This window comes from Anas platyrhynchos, chromosome 25 (assembly GCF_047663525.1).
Source record: "Anas platyrhynchos isolate ZD024472 breed Pekin duck chromosome 25, IASCAAS_PekinDuck_T2T, whole genome shotgun sequence".
In the NCBI taxonomy this organism is placed as follows: domain Eukaryota; kingdom Metazoa; phylum Chordata; class Aves; order Anseriformes; family Anatidae; genus Anas; species Anas platyrhynchos.
This window is the reverse complement of record NC_092611.1, coordinates 6,164,684-6,185,169: the sequence shown is the minus strand read 5'-3', so window position 1 is coordinate 6,185,169 and position 20,486 is coordinate 6,164,684. Positions and strand designations below refer to the sequence as shown.

General features: G+C 44.3%; 1 protein-coding gene across 9 annotated transcripts in view; it reads right to left on the bottom strand.

Moving 5' to 3' along the window:
• POU2AF1 (POU class 2 homeobox associating factor 1) overlaps positions 1-20,486 on the bottom strand; it is a 91,487-nt gene that overhangs the window by 30,240 nt on the left and 40,761 nt on the right. For 7 of the 9 annotated variants that reach the window (XM_072027743.1, XM_072027744.1, XM_038167651.2 and 4 more), the window contains one exon: positions 2,357-2,529. The exons of 1 other annotated variant lie outside the window; for it this stretch is intronic. The gene's annotated coding sequence lies outside the window, so the exon portion shown is untranslated. Of the gene's footprint in view, positions 1-2,356; positions 2,530-4,133; positions 4,151-20,486 lie in introns of those variants that run through there. One more of the 9 variants, XM_072027746.1, reaches the window with a different exon arrangement.

The following is a 20,486-nucleotide window of genomic DNA, read 5'->3' as shown; positions in this document are numbered from 1 at the left end:
TAAAGCACGTTTAAAGCAAAACGTTACTTCAGTCGACAAGAAAAAAAAATAAGTCAAAAAAGAAAAATAAAAGAAAGTTTCCCATTTTCAGCAGAAGCTGGTGCGAAGGTTACCAGGACTGCATGAGTCACAGCAGGAGGCAGATCACAAACAACCCGATCAGATAGGTTTACAAGGCAGGGCCAGAGAGACTCAACGAGTGCTGTAATAAATCTCACAAAGGCGCTCAGGATAATGCCAGAATTTACTATATGCCCCGCTGTGGACAGGTCTAAAAGGAATGAAGACAAGTTTCCGATTCCACACACTCAGGAAGTGTCTGGTGCAGGTAGAAGATGGCATCTGCTGGCACGGCTCTTCCATCAGCTTTGGAGGTTACAGACTTGGAGAAACACAGAGACACACTCATTCTGCAGAAACCTTTCATCAGTACCCACAAATGTGTTTGTTTTCCCTTGGAATTCTGCCCTGTAAAGGCAGGTACACTGCCAGGCTGAGCCAGGAAGGGAGCTGAAGGAAGAGGAACACAAACCTCTCCATGCTACGTCTCATTTCAGGATTTCCTTCTCTACCTATACAGCTCTAGTAATGCCGAGACCCCCATGAAAGCAGCTTGCTGTAAAGTCAAGAGACAGAAGACAGCTGCTATCTCCACAAATATACTTCCCAAACAAGGCAGAGAGGAGAAAAGAAAAACTGACGGTTCTTCTTGAAGGGAGAAACTCAGGCAGCAAAGGGAAGTTCAGTGCTTTGCTCAGGGTCACATCAGAAGTCTGTATCAGGGCTGGGAACTGAGCCCAGATTTTGGGGTTAAATTTACTCACAAGACCACTCACTCATTCTGTGCTTCCTTAGGACAACGTCACCTTTTTTATAATACTACACACATTAAAACAACTATAGCACAACAAACTCCAGGTACAGCAGGGTTCGGTAATATTTTTATTTTTTTATGCGAGCCTCACACCTCCCACTTGGTCCTCAGAAGCAAGTTCTGATTCATACCTCAGTTTTGATAAGGAACAAATGAGGCAGCCTTCATACACGTTCGGCACTAGCGATTAAGTGCTTGGGCAGTGTAAATCACCGTCACCCTCATGACCTCTCAGATGCTGAGGATCTGAACCTGGGACATTCCACATCCACTCCCTGGTTACTGCACACAGTTTTTTCGCACTAGGAGATGTCCCGTGCTGCTCAGGCCTAACATCAGGCACACAGGAGAGTATGAAAGCCTCCAGAAGTGCATGCAGGCACCTAAGGGGACCCATTTCCCTGTGCCCTCAAGAAAGTTCTGAGTTTTAGGGTAGAAAGAAAGTATACATAAAAAAAAATGAGCCAACTCAGGCCACTCTGCACTTGGAGACAGAGGTGAGCTCCCCATGAACAAGCACTTGCATTTACTGACACACACAAAGACCTGGAACAGACCTTTTTAGGATTTCTTTGTACTTTATACCCTTCAGAGATCATCTGGTCTGTTCCTGAGCTCCAAGATGTGATCCATTTCCTCTCCAAAGTTTTCCTGACTGCTGATACTTGCCTAACACGACTCCTTGAAGCTGAATACTCGAGCTGTTTGCAGCAGGTAGGCGCACAGGCTGTTACAGCCCTCCTGTCCCTGCCTCTCCCTTCCTGCTGCTCACACACGCCACGCTCAGCACCAGCTGCTCGCAGCCTACCCGTTCTCCTCAAACGCTCAGGGTTTGGTCTGTGAACAAGCAGCAGTCACATTTAGTTCAGAAGTTTCCAGCGCTGAGTCAGGCAGGGGGAACAACAGCACCTAACACACACCGTGTCCGTGCTGCGGGCACGATGTGAACCAACCTTGTCTGTGACAGCACCGTGACCAAGCACAGTGGCAGTGCTAAAAAAAAAATGGGCTTTTATTCTTGCTGGGACCACCACGGCGCAGCTGATGTGCACTGAAATGCCCGTCCCTGCAGCTGCTCTCTGCAACTAGGTGCTGGAGGAGTTTGTGTAAGCCCATACATCTCACAAGCTTGCCTCTGCCTGTGGTGCTGACTGGTGATCTCAGGTGAGCTAGGGTTGGCAGCAGTTGCACAGCCTTTCCCCTTTCTGGTGTGGCTGATAAGGCAGCTGGTGGTAAGGGAGGAAAGGAGCAGGGCATCCTTGTAACTCCCCCACCTACAGCTACACCACCCTGGTGACTCGCTGGCTTCCAGGGTTGGCGCGCACCAACACAGTGAAAAACCACCCGTCCCATCTATCTGTTGAGAAATTACACACAGAACCACCCCCAAAATAAACCTGAAAATTGGCAGAAATCAGAAGAAGATCTCAAATGATTCACCAAGAGAAAATACAATCAAGAATGCCATTGAATGTTACTCACATGGATCGCATGACTAGCTCTGGAAGCCTGCAAGGTGAGGCAAGAAAGCTGGGGCTTTCACCAGTTATGAAAGCAACGCAGCAGAAAGGCTTGTCCCATGTTTCTGCTGGAGTCTCAATGCACAAAAGCCAGTAACATGCTGCAGTAAAGACTTTGGTCCCTCTTTGTTGAGTCTGTTGAAGAAAAAACATTTTGTTAAGGAGCCCTCCTCACCAGCACATTTTCAAATAGCCTCTCTTTCACCCCACAGAAGCAAAACTAAAGGTCCACAGATGAACACGAAAACAGTGATACTTCTTATGACCTATATTCACCATTTGTAAAAGTTGTTTTCATTCAAAATCTGTGTAAGTGTTGATGTGAATTTCAGATGAAACCCACTTTCTGAGAGTCTCTCATTTGACTGAAGGCAAATGAAAGCAAGTCCTAGAAAGGAGCCTTGCTCATTGCTCACAGACATGCTCTGCTCACACCATGGAAGGAACCCTTCCCAAACAGAATTATTAATGGCTAAAAAAGCCACATTTAGCCAAAACATGGGCCCGAGCTCAGCAGAGCAAACCAGGGACTTCGACACTTCCTTTCACATTCAGATTTTGGCCCAAGCTTGCCAAAACCTAAGTGGCCGGCATTTATTTCTTCAGGTTAAGAGCTTCGAATGGGTGCCAGACATTCTTATCTCAACAGATCAGATCTGCCAGGAACTGCACCAGCAGGCTGGTTCACTGTGAACCTAGGCACTGTTACCAAGGCAAAGACTCGAGCCCAAACTGTGTCACAAGGAAAGTCGAATCACCTGGTCCCCTCTGGAAACCACTCACACCGAGAGCCCTCTCTGAGCACGTGTGGCCCCAGAGTTTCACAGAGAAACAGGACTCAGCAGCTTTGGCAGCACCCTCACCCTGAAACCCGCAACGCACAGCTGCAGGGGAGTGGGTAGAGAGCTACAGAGAACAATAGGACCGAAGCAGGCTGTGAATCTACACAAAAGTTCCTACTGCTTCATTCAGCATTTACTTTTCCGTGGTCTCCTCCAAACACCTGGGAAACCCCCTCAGAGGTGCAGCTGCTTCTGAAATCTCAGGACGCTTGCTTGGGACGTGAAGAGCATGGGAGGCTGGACAGCTTTCTGTGCCACCTCCAGGACCACCTGCAGACCTCACCTCATCTCTCCATTAACTCCCTGCCCAGACTGAGAGAAAGGACCCCATTAGGAAGTCTAGGGAAAAATAATTAGGACAGGGTTGGGGCAAATCCCTATCAACAACGTCCCACAGGATTGTATCTTTGGCTCGCTTCCAGACCATGCTTTTGAATACAGTTTTTCTCCCATCTTATTTGGATTCTTGCTTTTTTTATTTCCCTTGGGAGCTTCTGTCAGAATTTAATGACACATTTAATAATTTCACCCTGACACTTTATCTTCAGTCCTTTGCCCCACTGGCAAAAATCCCTCCTCTTCACTGCTGGTCACCGGTTTGTATAAGGCCACTCAAACCCCACTCAGTTTAATGACTTTAACTGAAAGTAGCATTTATTTGTCCCTTTTCATCATCAACAGCAGGGATGGAGCTGCGTGACCCACCTCCAGAGCTACCAATGGGACCCTGGGATAGGGGAAACACAAAAAAAAAAAAAAAAAAAAGCTTTGAACCCAGTTCAGAAAAGGAAACCTGTTGCATCTTCATTTGGCCCTCCTGTTTAAGAGAGGGCACAAGATGTTCAAACTGATTTTATATCTAGATAAAGAAAAAGGAACTAAAACCCACCCCTTTACCTTATCAGCTCTGGTTCCTGGCCAGGCCATGCTCAGAAAACCTGACTTTCAGTTTGCAAAGCTGCACCGTGGGGCCTGCAAGGAGAATTTCTGCCAATTTGACAACTGATTAGACAGAATGGGAAAACAAAAAAACAACCAAAACAAACAAACAACAACCAGACTGAAATGCAGAAATAAAAGCTTGGTAAGTGGAACCACGACAATCCCCATAAAACAAATGTGTAGAGGTGAAAGTGCTGCACTGGAAGGTGAATTATGAATGTTGATTGTGGTCAGCAGGAACAGAAGAAGAAATTGGGATTTCTGGTCAGTGCCAAGGGAGCACCAACCAACATCTGTTCTGAAGTGAGGTGAAACTCTAGGATTGAGTGTTGGGATTCTTTCAGTGTCCTTGTGCAGAATTGCCTGCAGGAACTGAAAAACCAGAACCCTGGGTTCTCTGTAACCAAGAGCTCAAGCCTCTGCTACAAGCAGGCCACCCTAGAACTGCCTCTGTGGGGTTTTATTATCTCCACTGGAAACACGGGGCTCCCAGTCACCCTAAGACAAGGATCCTGGCATGACTTTTTCTCAAGTCTACTCGTTTCACTATTATTTTAATTCCCAAGTAGCAACAAGATTAAAGGCTGGTTTAAAAACATCATACCTCAAACTAGAGAAATCCTGAAGACTGAAACACTCCTAGGAGAAGGCACATTTATCCGGCAGCTGAGGGAGCTGAGAGTTATTAATTACATGCTCCAGGAATCTGAATCCGTGTCCAGGACATCGTTGCGTGTCACTAAACAGGCAAATCAAGGCTCAAAAAGGAGTGTAATTGTAAGACCCAAAGGCTCACACTCTCCTCTTTCTGCCCCATATTGTCCTTGCAACACTTAATACCACACTCGCTGTCCTCCACACATATACCCTTTCATTTTTAGTGTTATGAAGACAGTAAAAAATCAGAAAAACAAACTGTTGGCATTAAGAAGGGCTATGTCAGAAAGCGTGAGCGACAATTTTCTCTGCCGTCACGCAGTTAGTGAGATAAGGGCTTCATGTCATGAAAAAAAGCTGCCTTTTTCTGATTAAAAAAACCAAAAACATCACTTTGGGAAGAACGCTGTGGTTGCAGCTCTCTTTCAGGACTCAGAATGACACAGATGTCATCTGCAGCCTCTGCAACTCGGTGGAAAGATTTCCACTTTCAGAGAGACACCCAAATGTGCACTAGTCTTTAGACCCAGAGGTATCTACCAAATATTTCTTGTTTGTTGAAGGGAAACGATCCCTGTGATGCAATTCCCGAGCAATTCTCCTCTGAATGCAAACCACAGCACTGAGTTTGAGTCCAACACCGCTCTCCTGGCTCCAGCAGGAGCTGTGTCTGCCACTTGCTGGCAGCGCTCCTTGTCTGAAACTGTCATCGACAGCATCCAAAGGGGCAGTGCAGCACAAGCAAAAGCTGGAATTTCGGTAAAACCAGAACCCAGCTGGTGCAGTTGGTGGTTCCCCTGGAGGTGCTGCCGGTGCTATTCGCTGGGTGAAGCTGCCACCTGCCGGGCAGCTCCTCTCCTCCTCGGGGCTCGAAGGGGGCTGGCAGGGCAAGGAGGAGATTTGCAAATGCAGGCACCAACTCTCGCAGCTCAGCCTCAGCAAGGTGCTCCCTAACACTCACTGCAGCCAGCACTCAAGTAACAGCCCAAGGGGAAGACAGCACCTTGCCTTACAGCCTGCCACAACTCCTCCGGTCTTCTGGTGCCAGGGTGGTATCAGGAAGAACATCCCCAAAGGCAGGTAAGAAAATAAAAATGTCTGGAAACAGAGCAGAGGAACCGAAGCTACCAGCAATTACACGCCTCAGGACAGTACGATGGGTGTTGCTGTTCAGGAAAGGATGATGAAAGCAGCACGGCTGCCGTGACTGTCAGCACTGCACATCTCATGATGGACTGAATTAAGGAGAGAGAAGAAAAAAAGGAAAAAAAAAAATGCATTCATAATAGTTCTCAGGGAAAATGCAATGCCTTCAGCTCGATGTTTCAGGCATGGCTTCCCACAGGCAAGGCCCTCAGCAGATTTTATAGCACAGAAACTGCAGGATGTGAGAAGGCCACAAAGCCCTTGCATGCTCAGCTGCTTTCACGAATTGCTGTACATTTACAGCTCCTTGCTGTCCTGCAGGGGGAAGGGGTTCAAAAGAGACAAAGCCATGCCAGGCGTATGGTTTGGGCAGCCTCACACCTCCAGCAGGGCTGGCAGCTCGCAGCTCACGTAGCCGAGAGCCAACGACAGCGCCAGGGCCAGCAGCTGAGAACAACGGCCACTCTGTATGGGGCACGGCAAGAAAAGGGCTTCTCACGAGGGAATGAGCTGGGAACGCACTGGAGACACGGCATGTGCAGCGAGGAAGCCAATCCACCCTTGGCAAGTGAGAATTTCTGAATGGTTTCAGAACCCCTCAGGCACAGGAGATTTTCCATGAGTCGCACAGGCCGCTGCCAACACGTCGGTGAGGGGAACAATACGGCCCATTGCTGCGGCTCACGCGCTGAAATCCAGGAACAAGCTCAGATTCAAGTTCAGAGATAGCCTCTTTTGTCTCCCCAGATCCTGTACGGTACATGTGTTAGGATTTGAAGCCATTTCCAAGGCGAAGCAATGCAGCAGCAGGCTCAGCCAAACGCGGGTATGACAGCGGCAGCATTCTCAGGCAAACTTCTTTGATGTTCTGCTCTGATTTCTGGTGAGAGCAGTCAGCTAAACAGCTGTCTCCAGGCAGATTTATGGCACGCTGCTATGAAACAGAAAAACTATTTGCAGCCCTGAATTTTCCGGTATCCATCTCTGTCTGTAAACCTTTTATTTAACCCCGATAAAAATGGCGATTTAAAACACAGCAGATGTTTAGAAATTTCATCAGCATAAGTCATGTAAGCAGCATAGCAGCAGCACTCAAAGAATGCATCTAACAAGAAATGCTGGAGCCACAAATTTTCATTTATAATACAGCACTGACTGCCATCTGATCACCTATGATACATATTTTTGAGTAATCCCTCATCCATAGCAGTGCAGAATGATGGGCCATTTTCTTTTACTCCAGCTGTACAGATTGCATTTAATTAATATTGCCAGTTTCCTGGAAATTCAGGGACTTTCCTTCTGTAGGGCTCAGCTGTGAAAACTGCCCGCTTTTTTCCAACTCTCACTGCATGGCCTTTTATTGTATTAAATGCAGGTGCCAAACCAGCGATTATTGTGCTTGAGGATTCTTGTGTAAATACCAATAGCAGCACCTAAGTTTCCACTTTACCCTCTCCATCATTTCTCTTTCACTTACCTGTCTGTAGTTTTGCCCTCACTATCTTTACAGCTTATTTTAAACAAGATTTCACCTCTAGGTACACTTTGAGCCAGGCAAAGGCTAATGCTGAACGTTTGCCATGCGAGGAACTCAGTCCTGAGGAATCCTCATCCATAACGGGAGGCTCCATCAGCAATGTTTATTCATCTCATACTCTCTTCTCTAACCCAGGTCCCACAACTGTTGCAGTAAGACACCGGTTACTACAATTCTACCCAGCTTTTATAGCTCACTTCAGACTTCACAGGGGTATCAGCACAGCAAGAACACAAGAAGAAATAACAATGCACTCACGAGTGGAAATAACTTCTGTATTCGGTAAAGATCTTGTTTTTTTTTCTTTCTAAGTTCATAAACTGCGTCACTGCAAAGTTCCAACACCCGATGCAAACATCAGATAGCAGCAAACATGCAGATTTTCTCTTACTGCTCTTTGGACTATGGCGGAACCTGTCTACTTCTGCACCAGGCCTAACTGTAACCATTTGGGAGACCTAAAACCAGACATCAGGTTAACCAAACATTAAGAGAGTCCATCGAGTTTCCTTTTCAGACCAGACCAGGCCAGGTGATTTCCAAAGAAATATTTTCAAGTTGCTTTTATGTTTACAGAAGGGCTGGATTTTCATACTGGGCAGAGCTCAGCACAGTTTGGATTAGACATTAAACTACTGTATTAATTTATTTCCTTACAATTGCAGGTAACGATGGCACAAAGCCTGGGTCCCTCAGAGTTCAAGTGCATTGCACAGAAGTGTGCCAAACAGAGGCACGCCACGGCCAGGTGAATAAATTCACAGCTTTCTGGTAGAAGTTGCCAATGCTGACCTGAAAACTAAATCCAGAACTTTGCTGGCCTGAAGACTATGGGAAACACTCGGCTATAGATCACATTTTCTACGCCTGGCTTCCTCTCTACTGTTGGCCAAAACCTCGATCTGGGCTCTGCTGCCCATCTGCAGGACTCCAGCAGCTTCACCTCTCGTACCCTGCATGCACACACACTCCCCAGCTGCCCCGTACAAACCTACAGGTACAAAGGTGGATGCTTGGCTCTCCTTCCAAATTTTGCACATTTAGCATAGTCAAATCTCCCACCAAGGAAAAGGGGAAAAAAAATAATAATCACTGGAATCTGAAAGACAAAAATGTGAACTTGGTGCATTTACCGAGAATGAATTTTCTCTGCGGCCAGTAACCTTTCGAAGTCACAGCGCTGGTGCAGGACACAAACATGCATTATGCTGGAGGTGCTTTGGGTTCTCCTGTATTTGTCTAATGTTTTCTGTTGTATCTGATAACATCAGAGAAAAACGAAACAAATCAGATCATACTGTTCCACTTATGAGTTGCTGCAGTGAAGTTAACCTGGACTTTCCCAGCTAAACATCTCAATATTGTGAAAATATTTTGACTCAGTTCTTCTCATTTGTTTCTCCCAACTTTTTACCATCTGAAAGAAACATCTGAAACAAAAGAACACACACTCAAATAAATCTGAGAGGCTCAATACTTTTATAAAACAAAAAACATCATTTTTAGTTTCACTTGCAAACTTTGTCAATCCTTAGTGTAAGAAAAGGCTTTTAGTTTTGACTAACAGCCTTAACAAATGGGACGTTTTAGCCCTGGAAATGAGGCACAAAGACCCAAAGCACAAGAGCAAATCCTCCTCTGTTATTAAATCACCAGATACTCTGAAACTAAACAAACTTTTTGACTGGCTGTATCCAAAAGCATCGACAGCAACAACAAAAACACGCTGCACCCACCAAACACAGGCAGAATTCCCAGGTACAGGGCATCACCTTCTGGGGTCAGGAAGGGAGGGCACCTTTCTGTTCCCACCCTTAGCAAAAGACGCTTTTGGAAATGGTTTATCTTGCCTTTTTTTCAAGTTTCTATGATCTGGTTTAACATCGTCTGAAAGGCCCAGATCCGTCTGGGACGGGCATTCTGCCTTTTGGGAAATCAGTCCTTTTAAGATACTGCAGAGCAGGCACCCCTGAAATTATTTAACTCACATGACAAGAACACACAAATACTTACCGCCTAAACTTCTTAAAACTAGCTTAGTAGTCTAAACTGCTCTTGTGTCATACACGGCCCTTGTCCAAGGAAATCTCAGTCACCACAATAACGTTTTGTTGCAATACCCACACTTCTTAACCCTTGTGATTCTTCACACGTTTGAAAAGCCACTACTGCTGCCTTCCTCCCTAACTGATTATAGGAAAGGAAAGATCAAAAGATGAAAGTACCAAGTGCTTTATTGCATTAGCACTAAATTTGAGCTTTATTTTATGCACATAGTGCTTGCTGGGCCGTAGTGTTAAGCATGTGCTCAACTTGGAAGTCCTGCTCTCCATAAACTTATTCTAGTCTCCATCTTCTGCAATCAACAGCCATTTTTGGCTTGTACCTTGCCTTTACTACTTTGGGAGAAGACCAAAACAAGAACATTTCTGGAAAATAAACCTTCGCAAAAGAAAAACTACCCAGTGTGGCTGGGCCCTAGGAAATCTACCTGTCCAGGAGGGTTCGGGTTAGCTTCCTTCTCCTGGATTCGGGCAGAAGCCCTACTGCACCAGCTGTTGTCTCTTCCTTCCTAGACAAAATTTATCCCAGGCTTCAGCAACTAAATAAGGGGAGACTTTGGCTGTCTCATGTAGGTTCTGCTGGGGAACAGAGAGTTAAAACTCCAGTAGTATTAACACAGGCCCCGGGGCCACACAAAATCATCTATTTTAGAGCTTTTGCAATAACACACATCACCTTAGCAGAGGAGAACCTTGCTGGTTAATTAACACAGCCTAACGAGGCATGCTGTGTGCTCTGTGCTTTCCAGGAAGCATCTCAAAGCTCTCCGCTGGGAGACTTCTGCTTCTGGAATTACTAAAGCACAAATCACTGCAGCAAGGCGTGCAGAGTATTCTGGGTATCTCCAGGCATTAAAAGCCCATGCAAAGCTAGCTGCTGACAGCAGAAAATAAGCAAGGTGGGGAGGAGAAGAGGCTGAGAACAGGCTGTAAAGGCAGAGGAAGGGCCAGCTCACAGCACAGCACGGTTCCTCTTTCCTCATCTGAGCGTACTTGTGGGTAACACCTCACCTACATCCCCCACCCCGGATGCCTTCAAGCCTCGATGAAGATTAATCCAGACACCCTCTAATGCTGGTTTCACATTTACATCAACTGGGCTCGTCTAGTGCAAGAGGAAACCCACTTCCCAGAATATCCTGAGAGCTCTTTTTGCAACCCACCCAGAAAGATAGCAGCCAGCAGCCGGGATGCCTGCACTGGAAGTGCAGTGGGGCTTGTTTTATGGGGACCATTACATTTTTCTGACTCCTTGGATTTGGCTCAAGGCATAAGAAACAATGCTCCTACTGTAGCCTAGCTTGCTCTTGTTGACTCGTGCTGAAGATGACCACTTATCCTGCAGGAGGAGGAAGGTTTGCTTAATCTCAGGAGCAAACTGGCAACTCGCTGAGACAAATGGGCGAAACAGTATGAGCGAGCAAAATGTCCCTTGTGGTACTTCATTGCCAGGTCACAGGCGTCAAGAGTTTTCATTGTTTTTCCTTCCTAACTGTTCTGGTTTATTTTGAAATCTGTGACGTTTATCTTAAAGATCGTGCACCTGGAAGTGAGTGGCTAGGAATGTATTGCCATTTCATTAAAAAAGGCCACCCCCAGGACTCAAGCGTGAAGTACTTGCAAACATGAGCCTGAGTATATTTAAGAGTCAAAAATAGACTACAAATCTGAAGAGCCTAAAGTTTATTCAATCCTGTTATTCTCAAAGCAATCTTGGAGTTGTGAGGATTGGATTCTGGATAGTTTTTTTAGTACAGACAGCTGGTGACGTGCAAGAGCCAGACACACTCCTCTGCAGGTAGTCAAACCACCTGGCACCTCGGCTCTAGCATCCAGAGCAACATCCTGCATGGTACCAGAACCATCAGCGTGATGAGCCCCGCTGCCCTGGGAGCACCTGTCTGCCAATGGGGAGCAGTGATTGTGTTCCTTGGTTTGTTCTGCTTGTGCACGTGGCTTTTGCTTTACCTAGTAAAGCTGTTTGGGTCTCAACTCATGAATTCTTGCACTTTTCCCTTTCTGATTCTCTCCCCTATCCCACCTGAGGACACTGACTGAGTGTCTGCATGGTGCTGAGCTGCCTGCCAGGGTTAAACCACAACAAGCACAAACAGAAAGGGCATTCAGCAGCATGCAAAACACCACATAGACATCATTCCTCCTCCCGTGGGTTTCTCCCATGAGAGTGACCAAGATAACAGCTCACCCGTTGCCCTAAAGCACAGTTGGGTCTAGCAGCATCCCCAGGAATGCAAAGACTCAAAACTTGGAGTAGTGTCTGAAGGTTACAGCTCTGACATTTTAAGGAGCAGCAGGGCTTGGAATGAAGCAGTTTGATGGTATCATATCCACACTTTGTTTTCAAGCCTGTAAACTGAGAGCACAAGTTATCCTATTGAGCAATACGTACACGATCGTCCATTGCTTTGTTAAACTCTTCTCTCCCTGGGAAGAACAAACACAGCAGCCAATGCAAGTTACAACCTTGCAGAATTATTGCTCCCAGGACGACTGATTAAATCAGCTGCCATTCAGTTTGCTGTAAAAACAAAAACAAAAACAATTTGTCCTGGGAGTAAGCAGCATGTACAGAGAGCTCCGGAGCACGATGGGGTACTGGATGAAGCTCCCTGTTACTGAGAGGCGTAGTGTTACCCCAGTGCCTGACACTAACACTCAGCTTAAGCTTTAGCAGAAAAACATCTCTCTCTTACAGCCTGCCATGCACACCAGCATTCATCTGCCCTCTGTTTGCATCCTCGACAGAGAGGGCAGGAGCTATGCTAAGTGAAATCCTCTTGTACCTACAAGTGGCCATTCCCCAAGCAGCCAGGACTCAGGTTATCTTGTTTTCAAGGGAGAAACAATTTTTCCACCCACCAGCTCCACACAGAGCAGGGACAAGAGTCTTGTTTCCAGGTCACTCTTTAAAATTCAGTCCTGCAATGAAATGAGACATACCTCGCCCATACTTTGGGCAGGTCCCATTTCCGAATGGCATTATCAGGGTTGGGACAGGATGTTTCTTGCTGCACATCCCACAAGCCATATCCAAACAGTACTGCTAATCTGCTCCTCTCAAACAGTCTACCTACATAAATACCTGTGTTTAATCACCTGAGATGTAACAACCAGCTCACTTCAAACTGCAAAAGCACCCAGCAAGAGAAGCCTCAGCAGCCTCCTTCTCCCATGCACTCACTGATTAAGCAGCAAGAGAGCCAGCCTGCCAAAAGAGGGGATAATTAATGAGAACCACATCTGACATCTGATTTCCAGAGAAACTTTGCTAAACGAGGAGCCACTCATTAATGCACAAAATTCAGGAACAATAAAACTAGTGTAAATTCAAAAACATTCCTCAGCAGATTCCAGTCTAATCTGCTGAACGCAGAATATTTCCTTTTGGTTTTTATTAATCAAATGTCTAGCTAATGATGCTAAATGAGCAGTTCTTATTTGGACTGAAAAGTACTCAGCGCCATCTGATGCACAGATCTCCAGTATGTTTTATCTAGACAGAAAAAATGTTTGAGGCCACATCTAGTCTCTTTTCACTGAATACCAGGCTCAGCCCCTCTCAGTGGTTAGAGAATGAGATCTGAGATTTACCCAGAGATTAAAGCAGCAGCCACAGATGTGAGAAGGGGCTGAAACCACAGGGTAACTTCAGAAACAAAACCTAGAGCACCCACCATTCACTGAAGCTCGAGCACACCCAGTGCTGCAAAAAAACTTTTTGTGGTCACAGGCACCAGGACCCACCTGTATTTCCTGGATCAGGCCAAAGCTAACAGCAAAACCATCAGGGATGTCTGCCCACACATTTACACTAGTGACTGTAGCATCAGGCTCACAAGTCTGTCCAGGTCCCCCAGAATTGGTGTGGCCACATTGGCTGGGTCTGTCTCAACAGAGGAATGACCCTATACATTTATTACCTGACAAATTAAGTATTTTGGTTCCTCTCGTGAATTCCTTTGGTCCATACAAGAGGCAAGAGAGGCAAAAAAGGAACCTGAAGAGGAGAAGGATGCAGACAGATTGAGTAACAAGCACAGTGCTTGCAGGGGCCCTGCTCCCTAGGGAGGTGCAGGTGGCAGGTCTCGTCTTGCTCCGCGCAGGTGGAGGCTTGTACCAGGTTTTTGGTCCCCTCTTAGCTCTGACTTTTTGTTCTGCTGGTATTTTTGGAATGATAACAAAGAGACTACGTATTTAATCTGCCAATTGGCATTTCTTTCGCTAGGTAAATATTTAATTCTTTCTTTTTTTTTTTTTTTTTTTGGTAAGACCTCCTTGCTTGAGTTGTACTTCCATTAGCCTCTTGACCCTTGGATAAAGAGGAGTAAACTCCAAGCAACCTGTATTTTTGCATTTTCTCATTTCCCTACACAAACTTACCCCCAAGTCAGTTACATACCCCAGAAAGTTGCATCATCTCCCACCTCTGCTCCTTGATGGACATTTTTTTGGAGCGTGCGATGCAGCAATACAGCGCTCGTGCTGTGCCTTGGCTCAGCTAGCAAAGCCTTGCTGGAAACAGTGGAGCTTCCCTAATTCAAAGCAGCTAAATGTGGTCTGAAGGGAGACAAATTCACTTGCTGGAGATAAAACAACATCTTGCGGGCATTTCCATCAGCTGGTTCCTGGTCTCTAAGGGAGTGATCAGAATGACCCTCAAAAAAAAAAAAAAAAAAAAAAAAAAAAGTGTACTGCACTATGGAGTCATTTGTACTTTACATTTCTTCTGTCCCTGTGTTATTCTTAAACAGAAGGAATTGCTGAAAGAGGTAAGAACTCCGGCACTAAAGAACAAAATCTTTTAAAAGCAGAAATTGGAGGGGCGCTACCTGCAGCATAAGGAAGTAGCACTGGAATTTACCTTGCAATACAACTGACAAAGAAGAGTTAGATGCAGGTTTACATTTCGCAGAGAAATTAGGTCAGACTCCACAAAACGTGAAATGATTTATGTTAATGAAACATTAACTCACAACAAGGGGGAAGATCTTGGTGCTTTCATGGGAACTTATTGCTCAGGAAAAAAAAATAAACGTGGCAATAAACCAACCCAAACAATCACCAAGTTAAACTGGTTTGGTCTGAGAGTCTGATCCTCAAAAGCTGTCAGATCATTCACTTATTTGTTCATGGCTCAAGCAAATGACACGAACTATAGCAAGAACAATCCTATGTACATACCACCTATCACTAATAAATATATTTCTGTAAAATATACCTACTCAAGGGCAGCAATTTTCTCATTTGTCCTCTTGGACAAATTTTCAGATGTCATCTCCACAGAATGCAGATTTATTCACAGACTTCTCGAAGGGCTATGAGATGTGTGGTGTTCACCTCCTTTGCCCTGTGGGGTGTGCTTTGCTCAGCTCTGGACCACCGCTCCCCATTTGTGCCTGTTTCACAGCTGCAGCCAGATGTTGACAAGCTGTAGGTGCGTTGTCATTCAACAACTGCAGTGAGGATTCAAGAGTTCAAAGCCATACAGCTGCTACAGCACACATCACTCCTGGAATTCAGCTATCAAATACTTTGCAAACTGCATGCAAAAACTTTAAATTCATCTCTCTGTGTTTTCTTCGGCTTTGGTGACCACCACCATCTCTGACCACTTTCAGGCTTTCTTTGCCTCCAACGTAAAGGGAATACAGTTCTAAAATATCAGGGGAAAGCGATAATTTAAATGCTGAATGCTTCAAGCACATGCTATCTATAACAACAGGAATAGACCTCGAAGATCAACAAGAGTTCTCTTAAACTTAAGTGCTGGGCTGAGACTAACGCTGCCTTTACCATCTTGCATAACTCTACTCTTCGGCCCCTGTGAGATCCCTCGTACGTTCCCATCGTATTGTGATATTTCTCCAGAAATTTAGTGCCTGAGCTTAAGAGAAAATAAAGGCTTGGTTATTAAAGCTATGTTACAACTGAGATGTGCACACACAAAACTCTTCAAGATTAGGCTATTCTACAAAGGAACTGGATGCAGCTGAATATATTTCTTAGCTTTGTTGATTAATAAGGTGTACTTCCTTATTTTTAGATAAATACCAGATGTCACAATTATTAAAGGAAGCTAAAGAGCAATACTATACACAACCTTGAACAAATAAAGTAGTTCAATACTCTCCACGAAATTTTACAGAGTTGTTTTTCAAGGTTCTGCTCTTATTCATTGTGTTATTACCCAGAGATTAGCATAGCAATGTCTGGATCGGGTTTCACAGTTAAGTGTTAACTTCAGATATCATGAACTTGATTCTCTGGGATAAGAGGGGTTTTGTTTGTTACGTCCTCTCAGCCAGAAGCTTATGAAATTTCTGCTCTTGATTTCTACAGTTAAAAAAATAAACAAAAGAAATGATTTCCCCACTTGTAAAGGAACTGGTTTAGGTCTTTAGTACGATCCCTTGAGATTTACAAATGAAAAAGAATTAAAAAAAATAGTTACTATTATTACCTGAATGTGTAACATTTCTTTGTGTACCACACAGAGAAAGAAGCATTTTCAGATCTGCATGAGACCACCCCTTTCTTTTCTTTTGCAGCCATGGTAGGGCTGCACTAACTGACCTCAGTGGGAGTCATTTCCCTGGTGCTGAAAAAAACCTGGATGAAGTCCACTGGGAGCGAAATGAAATCTCAGGGTATGGGAAAAGGACTCTGAAACCTGACCCCAGATTACAAGCTATTGTTGTCTGCGACTTTCACTGGTTTTGTTCAGGAGGGAAAACTGCATTTAGGGCCCTTATTTATTTGTCTCCACTTATGTATTATTTTAATTATTAACCTTAAATAAGTAAATTGTTATGTAGCTAATTTGCAGTTAATAGGGGAACATTTGCTGTTTGGTCCCTCTCAATTCCTTTGTGACAAATCGGCTGCCTGTCTCTTTACAGACTCCCCAACACGCAGATGTTAAGGAACATTGTTTAAGTGGGTTTTATTTGAGATGAGATGTTCTCTGAGGATTTGGTTGTGGAAGCGTGAAGTTTCTAACCAATGTCTCCAGCTAAAGGTTTTTGGAGGTCCTTTCAAAGGCAGTAAAAATCCAGCATCAAGGTACTGAAGTTACTGGAAACGAGTTGTGGGCCAATACAAGTGGTGTTTGCCTCACAGTTGTCATTAAACTGAGCAGTTGTATTCTAACACAGAAATGGCACTCGGAGCCTTACCTCCCTTCAGCCCTGACCTGAAAGAGCTCGTGCTCTTTAGATGCAGAGATGCATTTGAAAGCACATCTTCAGATACCCCACAGACAATTACAGGCCTTTTCTTCATGCTTATGTGCAGTGCATTACATACGTCAACATCTCGTAGCTACCCAAAATTTCCATTTTATTGTTTTCTCACCTCACTGAGGTTATCAGTCCAGTTGAGAATCACTGAATCCTTGTGCTTGCCAGAACCTAGTCCGTGTCAAGTCCAGCCAGATGCATTTAGCTATTCAGGCATCACACATCTCTGAAGAGCAAACATGATACCTTTGTGGATAAGCCTAGCTTGATGTGAAAACTGATGTACCAAGAGACTTCATGGAATATTTAACCACCATAAACAAAAAAGTGGAAGGGCCCCAATTCAAATAGCACATGTTTATGCTTAATGTCAGCCTTGCACTTAATTTCCTAACTTAAGTGCTTTACTGAATCCCTGCCAGAAAAGGCAGACCAAAGACAGCTACAAGATAAAACACGACAACGAGTAACTTTGTATCCTGAAATGACATTCTCCACTATCACCATCAAACCTGAGCTTAAGCAGGGAATATAAATAAATAAATAACAATTATTAAGCATTTTATAACTATATCAGCCACGATCGGACAAGAATAAAGACAAAAGGATTTGCAAATAAAAGTATGAAAATAATCTTAAAAGTTACTATTTGGGGGCTCACTTTTTCCACCTTTGTTCACGTGCAGCAACTCACTTCTCAATGTAAGCAAGCAAAACCGTGCAAGGAGCAACATATGATTGTGTCTGTCAGGGACAGGACTTAGAAGACAAGAGACACAGCGTTATGAAAGTGTTGGAGAAATGGAGTATTTTGACTGGCTGCCAGCCATGTCATTGTATTATAATAACTAAGCAAGTAAATGATCCTTTAAAAAGAAGACTGTAAATAGAGAAGGTGGCTCATGTACCCGGTGTAAAAAAAAATACGTGTTTGTGGCTCTAGCTCACGGACACAAAGCATTAACCCTGACTGTGCATCACGAAATTGAATTTATCCTCTGCAGAGCCAGCAGAAGGCCTCTGTTTTCCTGAAGAGCTCCTTAGGTCTGGATGCAGAGGTCTAAATTAGCTTCACACCCAGTAAGAATCCCTAAAAGACGCAGGGAAACAGGAAAATTCTAAAAGGCATGAACACCAGGAAGCAGAATAATTCAATCTGGGGATTCAGAAATGTAGAGCTGGTATTAAAACTGGGGAGTAGCTACAGTATTTATAGCAGGATATTACAGAGACGGAGTGAGAGGCAGCTGCCTTGCCGTGCAGAGATTCCTTGGGTCAGCCAAGACAACCACAGGGAGCTGGTAGATCTGTCACAGCACTCACAGGAGACCTGCAGCATCCTGAGAGCTGTGGGGCACTCAGGCTGCCTAAAATGACACAATGCCAAGTTCAGGCACGTGAGTCGAGCCATAGCTCACATCAGAATCTGCACCACAGGCCCTTGTATCAGCCAAAATTCACATTAAACCAATCTTCTATGAATCCTTTGAGATTAATAATTTCACCAGACCTTCCACACAGACTGCTCTGATTTCCTAAGATCAGCTGCATTTTAGAGAGCACCGTCCCTTTCACGCTGACTTCTAGTTACAGGTCACAGTGAAACCATCAGCCAGCTCAGAAACTAATACAAATACACGAGAAGTCTGAGTCAACAATTTTACAGACAGAAATTCGTGTTATGTTTGCCATATTCCTCACTGAAGTGTATTCTAAAACAAATGGCTGAAAACAGGGAAATCCATCAGTTTGGTTTCAACGTGAGATTTGGAAACCCTCCTATGGATTTCCCCTTATGCCTCAAAAGAAATGTTGATGCTTCTTGCTGATCTCTCTTCTGTTTAGGTGGCTTTCTTTGTTTATGTATTAATCTGATGTGTCTCGTTTGCTAGGGAGGGATTCCTTCAGTCTAATTCACAGCACCATCTAGTGACAGACGCTGGGATGTCAGGAACAAAATTTTGTATTTCCTAGCTTGGTTTTGTTTTTTAATTGTTGGAAATGACAAGGATAGAGAAAAATACAAATAAATTCTCAGTAGAAATGAAGGAGGCTGCACTGAATCAGCAGAAAACGGCGTTGATAACTCACTGGTTTAGCTCCCTAGGTGCACCAAGGAAGTTAAAGTCGCTTTAGGGAGTTCACTGGATCAGGTCTAAATGCTTTCCTGAATTTGTGGATTACGCACAGTATGCCAGGACAGTTCTAATATGTAAAAACCACAGTAAATCTAACCAGACCTTTTTTGAGGCTACAAACATGAACCCCAGCTCCTGGAAGAAAATGGGCAAATAAACACTGACCTCAGTAGGAACTGAGTGGCCTTCACAGAACATCGAAAGTCTTTTCCATGCATAGATTCATAATCTGCTTGTATCAGTGCATCACTGCTCAAAATACTTGCTTATGCCTGCAAACATGGATGAGTTTTGGCTAAATCCTGTCAGCCTGCTACAACACGTAAACTGGATCGTTCCTCTCTAGAGCTCAGCAATGATTTTGTCTGGATCATCAGCCTATTCTGCTACATGTAAAAGCAGACTATGATGTATTTTACTCGCTAGCCCCCATTTAAAATCCTCTGGGAAAGCAACCACATTCTGTTACCAAACCAGCACGTGGCAGTACTTTTCAGCTGAGAAAGCACAGACAAGTTTTTAAAACCAGGTTTCACAACCCAGATCCATTCTCTACGGGTCCTAAAGGTTCACCTTGGCAAAGAAAACAGAAAAGAAAAAATTGAGGAAACATCTGGAAAACCTTTCTTGCAACAGTTTTCTCAAGTCTGTCAGAATAAGAAAGTTTTCTTATGGAAAAAAAAAAAAAAAAAAAAAAAAAAAAAAAAAAAAAAAAGCTTAAAAGGAGCAGATCCCAAAGGCAGACCCATCACAATTTTCCAAACAACAAGATTTTCCTCTTTTCACTTTGTATATATGTTAGGCCCCTACTTCTGCTGGGTAGTTGTGATGGATATAGGTTGGTGAAAACCCGTGCCAGAAAGCTGATGAACAAACAAGGTTTTAATACCGCATCTGGCTGGTTATTCAGAAAGCTTGGTGTTAGGTGATCAATTCCATAATGGATTTGTCAAGTCAATAAGACAGAAAGAACGTACCACTGACAGCTCATCTGTGCCCATGGGAGGTCACTGTTGCTTCACAGAGTGGATCAGATGTGCTAACTTCAGGTTAACAGCACAGTTCAGATCAGAAAAACCTGGAAACCACTTTATAAGAGTTCTGAGTTTCTCTCCTTAATTATCTTCTCCAGAAATACACCAGAAAGCAAACATACAATTAAATACTTTTGAGTCAGGAGTGATATTTCTCAGAGCTGTACGAAGAGGAAACCAAATCACATGCCCCGCAAATGCACTGAAAATAGAGATACCAGAAAATAGCTTCTTCATCCTCAACAGCCTGCAATTCTTTGATATGTGGCCACACAGCTCAGAAGAGAGCTGAATACCATCAGCAATTAGCGGCATCTGATCACTACACGCAGTGACGTTAGAAATTAGTGTCACACAGCATCAGAAGGAGAAACAGCTTGACTTGTCACAGAGTGAAGAGGTGCAAACAGCGTGAGAAATTTCTTGGTTCCTAACTGTGGGGGACTGAGTCAAACCGGCAGTCTAACAGGA